A 6,331-nucleotide genomic window follows, 5' to 3' on the forward strand; every position below is an offset into this window, starting at 1 on the left:
CTCAAGGAATTCTAGCTGCCCATGCTTGAAGTAAGTCTCCTTTTTTTCATTACCAGAGCCTCAACGTCCCTTGTGAACCAATCTTGCCAGGCTTGTCTTTCACTCTAATAGGAACATGCTGGCTCTAAGCTCTCGCTCTCTCACTTTTAAAAGTCTCCCACTCAACAAATGTCCCTTTACTTGCAAGCAGCCTCTCTCAATCTATGGCAGAGTAGGAGTTCATTCTCTGGAGCATCTGACAGACACTCGGGTAAACAGAACGGAGATATTATGCAAAACAGTCACTCAAGCTACGTTTGGCTCCTCAGTGTAAAGAACACTGCACCATTACCACTAAATGCAGTGGATGGAGTATCTGGATATTCATTCCAGATAAAGAGCATCTGCTGTTAATTTTGCTCTTCAAATTGTTGCAGCTTGTTCCAGACTTATTTTCATGGGGATGTTAGTCAATGTTTAATTCTGTTGAAGAGAAAGGATCATTCCCGCAGGCAACAATATTAACAAATTTTCCACTTCTTTTTATTTGCTAAAAACAGTTGCATGAATACAGTCACAAAACGCTGGAGGAACCCAGCAGCATCTCTGGAGAGGAATAAAATAGTCAATATATACTGTCCTCGCTGAGGTGCTGTAACATCATCTAGAGCGTAAGCCAAACTCCATTCCTAAATGACATGAGAGTCAGGATATAGCATCTTAGCTATCTGGGTTTAATAAAGAGTAGAAAAGCACGGAGAGGCCAGAGAGTAGTACCAGATGGTTACCTCTCTGACTGGAGGTCTGTGACTGGTCATGTGCCACAGGGATCAATGTTGGGTCCACTGGGTTGTTGCTGGTCTCAGTCCAGCAAATCCCACCCCACCATTGACCATTGAGCACATCTACACAAAGTGTTTTTGCAGGAAAGCAGCATCCATCATCAGGGTTCCCCACCACCTAGGTCATGTTCTCTTTTTGCTGCTGTCATCAGGAAGAAGGTATGAAAGCCTCAGGACCCGAACCGCTCGGTTCAGGAACAGTTATTACCCCTCAACCAAAGGGGATAATTTCAATCAACTTCACTTGCTCCATCACTGAAATGTTCCCACAAGCGATGTACATGCTTTCAGCGATTCTTCATCTCAAGTTCTTGATATTTATTGTTTATTTATTTATTATTATTCTTTCTTTCTTTTTTTATTTGCACAGTTTGTTGTCTTTTGCACACTAGTTGAACACCCAAGTGGTGTAGTCTTTCACTGATTCTATTCTGGTTATTATACTAATAGGACTTACTGAGTATGCCTGCAAGAAAATATATCTCTGGGTTATACATGTTGACATATATGTACTTTGATAATAAATTTACTTTGAACTTTATTTGTCATCTAAATCAATGATCTGGATGATAATGTGGTTAACGGGCTCAGCAAATTTGTGGATGGCACCAAGATTGAGGGTGTAGTGGACAGTGAAGAAGGCTATCAAAGCTTGCAGTGGGATCTGGACCAGCTGGAAAAAATGGGGTGAAAAATGACAGATGGAACTTAATGCAGACAAGTGTGAGGAGTTGCAAATTGGAAGGACAAACCAGGGTAGGATTTACATGGTGAACAGTAGGGCACCGAGGAATGTAGTAGAACAGAGGGATCTAGAATAGAGATCCACATTTCCTTGACAGTGGCATCATAAATAGTTAGGACCATAAAGTGTGCATTTGGCATATTGTCCTTCATAAATTAAAATATTGACTACAGGGGTTAGAATATCATGATGAAGTTGCATCAGATGCTAGTTTACAAGAAGGTTATTCACCACCATTTTCCTGAAGGAAATTTGGGATAGTCAACAAGTGATGGCCTTGGTAATGATGCCCAAATTCCAAGATATTAATTAATAGAAAAAAAGACAGTGAGTTCCTTACAATGAAGCTGACACATTGGTCGCATATTTTTTTCTGAATTTCTTTTCTGCAAGAAGAATATGTCATATTTTGTTGACACAATCTCAGCAAGTTTAATCTGCTGTAAGAGGTATATTGAGCTTCAGCCTATCAGATTCAATGGCAAGGGCAATCATAGCTTTCTTGCAAGCACTATTGATCAGCCATGTACATGGTCCTGGAGTTTCAATCTACCTATCCAGAAGCTCATACCTTCTTTCTTTTTACTCATTCCCCTGATGTCTACTTATTGAATAAAAACCTTAACCACCAAGCACCCAATGAAACAAGTCACCACCTGACTAGCCAAGTGTCTATCATTTCATTTGATGAGACTGCACCTGATACATTAAGTAAAGTTTTGGCTTTTGGTCAAAGAAAGGATATAGTTTGGAAGGAGTGCAACAGAAATTCACTTGATTAACTCTAAGGAGTAGAGATGGAATAAAATGGCCCTACAATCATTTGGAGTTTAGAAGGTTGAAGCGTGATCTCAATTAAACATAATGGATAAGAATTTCAAACAGGCATAATGCAATGATATAAAAACATCAGTGGTAAAATCTTCCCCTTTTTTCTATGTATCAGAAATCAGTACAATGAGACCCTTGGTATCCAGCAACTGAGCAGCCAATTACATTAAAAATTCACACTGACAATATAAAGGGAAATAAAAAGCAAGGTTTAATTAATGTTAAACATTATGTAGAGTTCTATATAAAGATTGGAGCATATGATTATGGTAGAAGTTGAAATGTTAAAATAGAAATTTTAAAAATAAACATCTTAGTGCACCGCTAAAAATTCAATTAGATCTCACTTTTAAAAAAGTGTAATATTTTCAGTATGTTTATATTAGATCTACTTTGTAAGTAAGTTAATTTCACGAAGATTCAATTGATTATTCTTGACTTGGTTGAAGAAAGATTTAAATAGACATCTGTGGAAAGGTGCTGAATAACTTAACAATTTTATAGCTGCCAGGTTGAACTATCCAGGTGCAAATATCCTAAAGCTACTCTCAGTTCTATGGAAGAAGGACAACAAAATCTGTTAAAAGAGAGTGATCACCCTTCTGTTCATCAGCTAGCTTTCTTGAATTCTCATTGGGTTTCTCATATTTCACAAATTCCATTTGGGGTGGTAGAGTGGTGTAGCAGTTGGTGTAATGTTATTGCAGTGCCTGCGACCCAGGTTCAGCTCCACTGCTGTATTAAGGAATTTGTATATTCTCGTGACTGTGTGGTTTTACTACGGGTGTGTTGGTTTCCTCCCACATTCCAAAGATGTATTGGTTAGTCCGTTAATTGGTCATACAGGTGTAATTGTGTGGCACAAGCTTGTTGGGCTGGAACAGCCTGTCACTATGGTGTATCTCTAAGTAAAATAAAATCATCTCTACCTCAAAATCCAGATGATAAAATTCTTGAGGTTTGATAATGCAGAGATGGTGAAATTTTGCCTCTTGTCCCCTCCAGGAGACAAAGACTCAGATTAAGGAATTGCCTATTTAGGGCTAAGGAGAATTTCTTCAAGGTGGGGGGTGTTGTGTAAATACTAGTTTGATAGTTCTTTTTGCACCATGAATGTGTACAAAGACCAAGCAGAAAACTGGGATTGTATTAGGAATTCCGCAGAGATTTTGAATGGTGGAAGGAGGTGGTTCAAACTGCTGTGTGGTCTTTCTCTTATTTTATAATGTACTTCTAATGTTAAATGGAGCAGAGTTTCACAACAACCTGATGCACGCTGGGACATTGCTGAAGAAGTGATCTACCGAAATGTTGAGAAGGAGCGACACCTGAAACGCTAGTAACCCCCGGCAAGCGATGCGGCCTCTTACAAGCGCCCAAATATGTAAGAGGACCATGGAGCCAACCGACCTTCATGGCCAACTTTGTTACCCTTTTGATGTCCAATAGTATCGGCACGAAACCAAAAAAAATCTTCATTTTAATTTGTACTGATCAACCCAGTGTTAGAAAAAGCATAACTTAATTTAGAGAAGCGAATTTTTCTTGCCCAATCGCTCGTGAACGACAACCCAAATAGTTTGATATTCTTTCCCTATTCTGAAAATCCAAAAGCATGTTAACTAATTCATCCCATCTGCAGCTGGAAGAGTGTTGATGTAAGCGAGTTTAACGCATCCCAGATGTACTGTCCGCTCGCTATCAGAAACTTCATTCTGCAATTTGATGGAACGGCTTCGACGCTCATTTTTTGTTTCTTGTCAGTAAGGTATCAAGCTGCAAAGAAAAAGTCTACAGTGATTTTTCGATCGTGCCCTATATTTTGGGGCGAATTGGGGATTTAAACTAATATGAAAGCTCCCTTTGCAATCATTGATTTTATTTCTTTTTTTTCACTTTCTCCCCTAATTATCTTAACCAAAACATCGACGAAGAGCATAAACACAGAGTAGATCAATCCTTCCTCACTTCGGTTCGAATGAATAAAATGCAGAGCGTGGTACTAATAATTCTTCTATCATTACGTAAGGGGAGCTGGCAGGATCAGAGATCCGAGGTCGAGATCAGAGTCTTTGGAGAGTCGAGTACTGTGTGGGTTATCCGTTTAACTGTCCGAGCGAAGAGAGTAAGAGAGAGAGAAAAAGTGAGTGTGTGTGAGTGTGAGAGTGAGAGTGAGAGAGTGAGAGTGAGTGTGTGTGTGTGTGTGTGTGTGTGTGTGTGTGTGTGTGTGTGAGAGAGAGAGAGAGAGAGAGATAGAGAGAGAGAGAGAGAGAGAGAGTTTACAGATCAATTCTGGGTACTAACGTAGAATGTTTAACGAGATATTCATAATGTTTCAAAGTATATCCTTCAAATCCTTCGAAGAATTTCAAAATATGACACTATAATATAGTTAAATGCTCCTTCACTGTCCCACAACCCCCTCATTTTGAGAGCTATTGTAGCTTGTCTCTCCAAAGACTGGAGTACCTCCTGGAGGTCTGCACTGAATCGGATTGCATCTAATCAATGATTTGAGTTGCTTCTTTCAGACGCAAGCCTCGGTTAAATGACCAAAGTGCCATCTCAAAAGCGCCGAAGCAAGAGACCACGCTGGGCTTTGTTTTGTGAAGTTATTAGATAGGCACTTAACCACTAGGTCGTCATCAGACAGAAAATTAAGGCAGTCTGTGAGAAGTAATTAAAGTTCGTCGAGATGGTGCACAGACCATCTCATCGAGCAATTGGAGTTTTCCCCGTTAGCCACCTCAGCCGAGGAAGTTACACAGACTTTCGGTATAAGCATTTAATATTTAAATGATTATTGGGACCGACTGTTATTTTGGTAACTTCTCGACTGAGATTTGCTTACATCAGGGAGAGAATTCTCGTTTTAGAGTCGCTTTTCAAATGTTATTTTAAATTGACGAATACCATTGCCCCACGCCCGACCAACAGATCATCTTCGTGGGGTTTTGAGTGCTGACCATTAGGGAAAACGATAATTATTCCAGCAGGTGTTCTAAAAATTATGTTGTTGCAAACAATAAGAGTATTGCAACCTCACTGTGTTCAGATTTGATGGCATCCGATTGCCACGGCACTAAATTAAATTCAAACGATTTCTGATTGCCGATTTTTTTCCTACTGATCCCGATGCATTCATTGTTTAACCTTCTTCTTTGTATCCGAAATGAGTTTTGTCGAGTCGAGAGGGAACAAGTATTTACGCCTCAATACTTGCACTCACCAACTACGCGCCATTGGTACCAACTTTGCCTCGCCGGGCTATTCACACTTTACAACTTAATATTCTATAATGGGGCATAACGTTCATACAATGCTACTAAAAACTTCAAATGCGTGGTTTATTTATCAGAAAATCAGCAAGCTCTTTATCTGTTAGTTTACGTTTCAAAGAGTAATTTATGTTATGTAGTTTCTTGGAGGATTTTTGACCAGAGTTTTTGGTGCAAGTGAATTTGAATTTAAAGTTGCTCCTATTGTTTTATATAAAACTGATGAGTTGGCATATCAATAAAGTGGTTACGTGTGTGCTCGGTTAGTTAAATGGCAGCCATTCCCACACTTGAACGTTTTCCAGCCTCTCGTCCCCCTCTGTTACCCAGTCAGACTTCGACGTGTCTCTCTGCTTCTCGGTACCCCGATGAAATAAAGCCAAATACACCGCTTCGATACGCCTTTCCTTCAATAAGAATAAGTTTAAACTTTATATATATGTATATACACACACAAATATGTAATTATGGCCCATTAAATTGAATTCATGGGGAGGGTGTGGAGAGTGTGCGTGCTGGTCCAATCTCCATATGGCGCTGAGTGCGAATATCCATAATTCCCCCTCCACTCTCTGATTGGAGGAAGCTTCCATGTAAATTTCAGTGGATGGGATGGAACCCCTGGACCCACCCGTGGGCGGGGACTCCGTTGTTTT

The sequence above is a fragment of the Mobula hypostoma genome, chromosome X1, assembly GCF_963921235.1.
Source record: "Mobula hypostoma chromosome X1, sMobHyp1.1, whole genome shotgun sequence".
In the NCBI taxonomy this organism is placed as follows: domain Eukaryota; kingdom Metazoa; phylum Chordata; class Chondrichthyes; order Myliobatiformes; family Myliobatidae; genus Mobula; species Mobula hypostoma.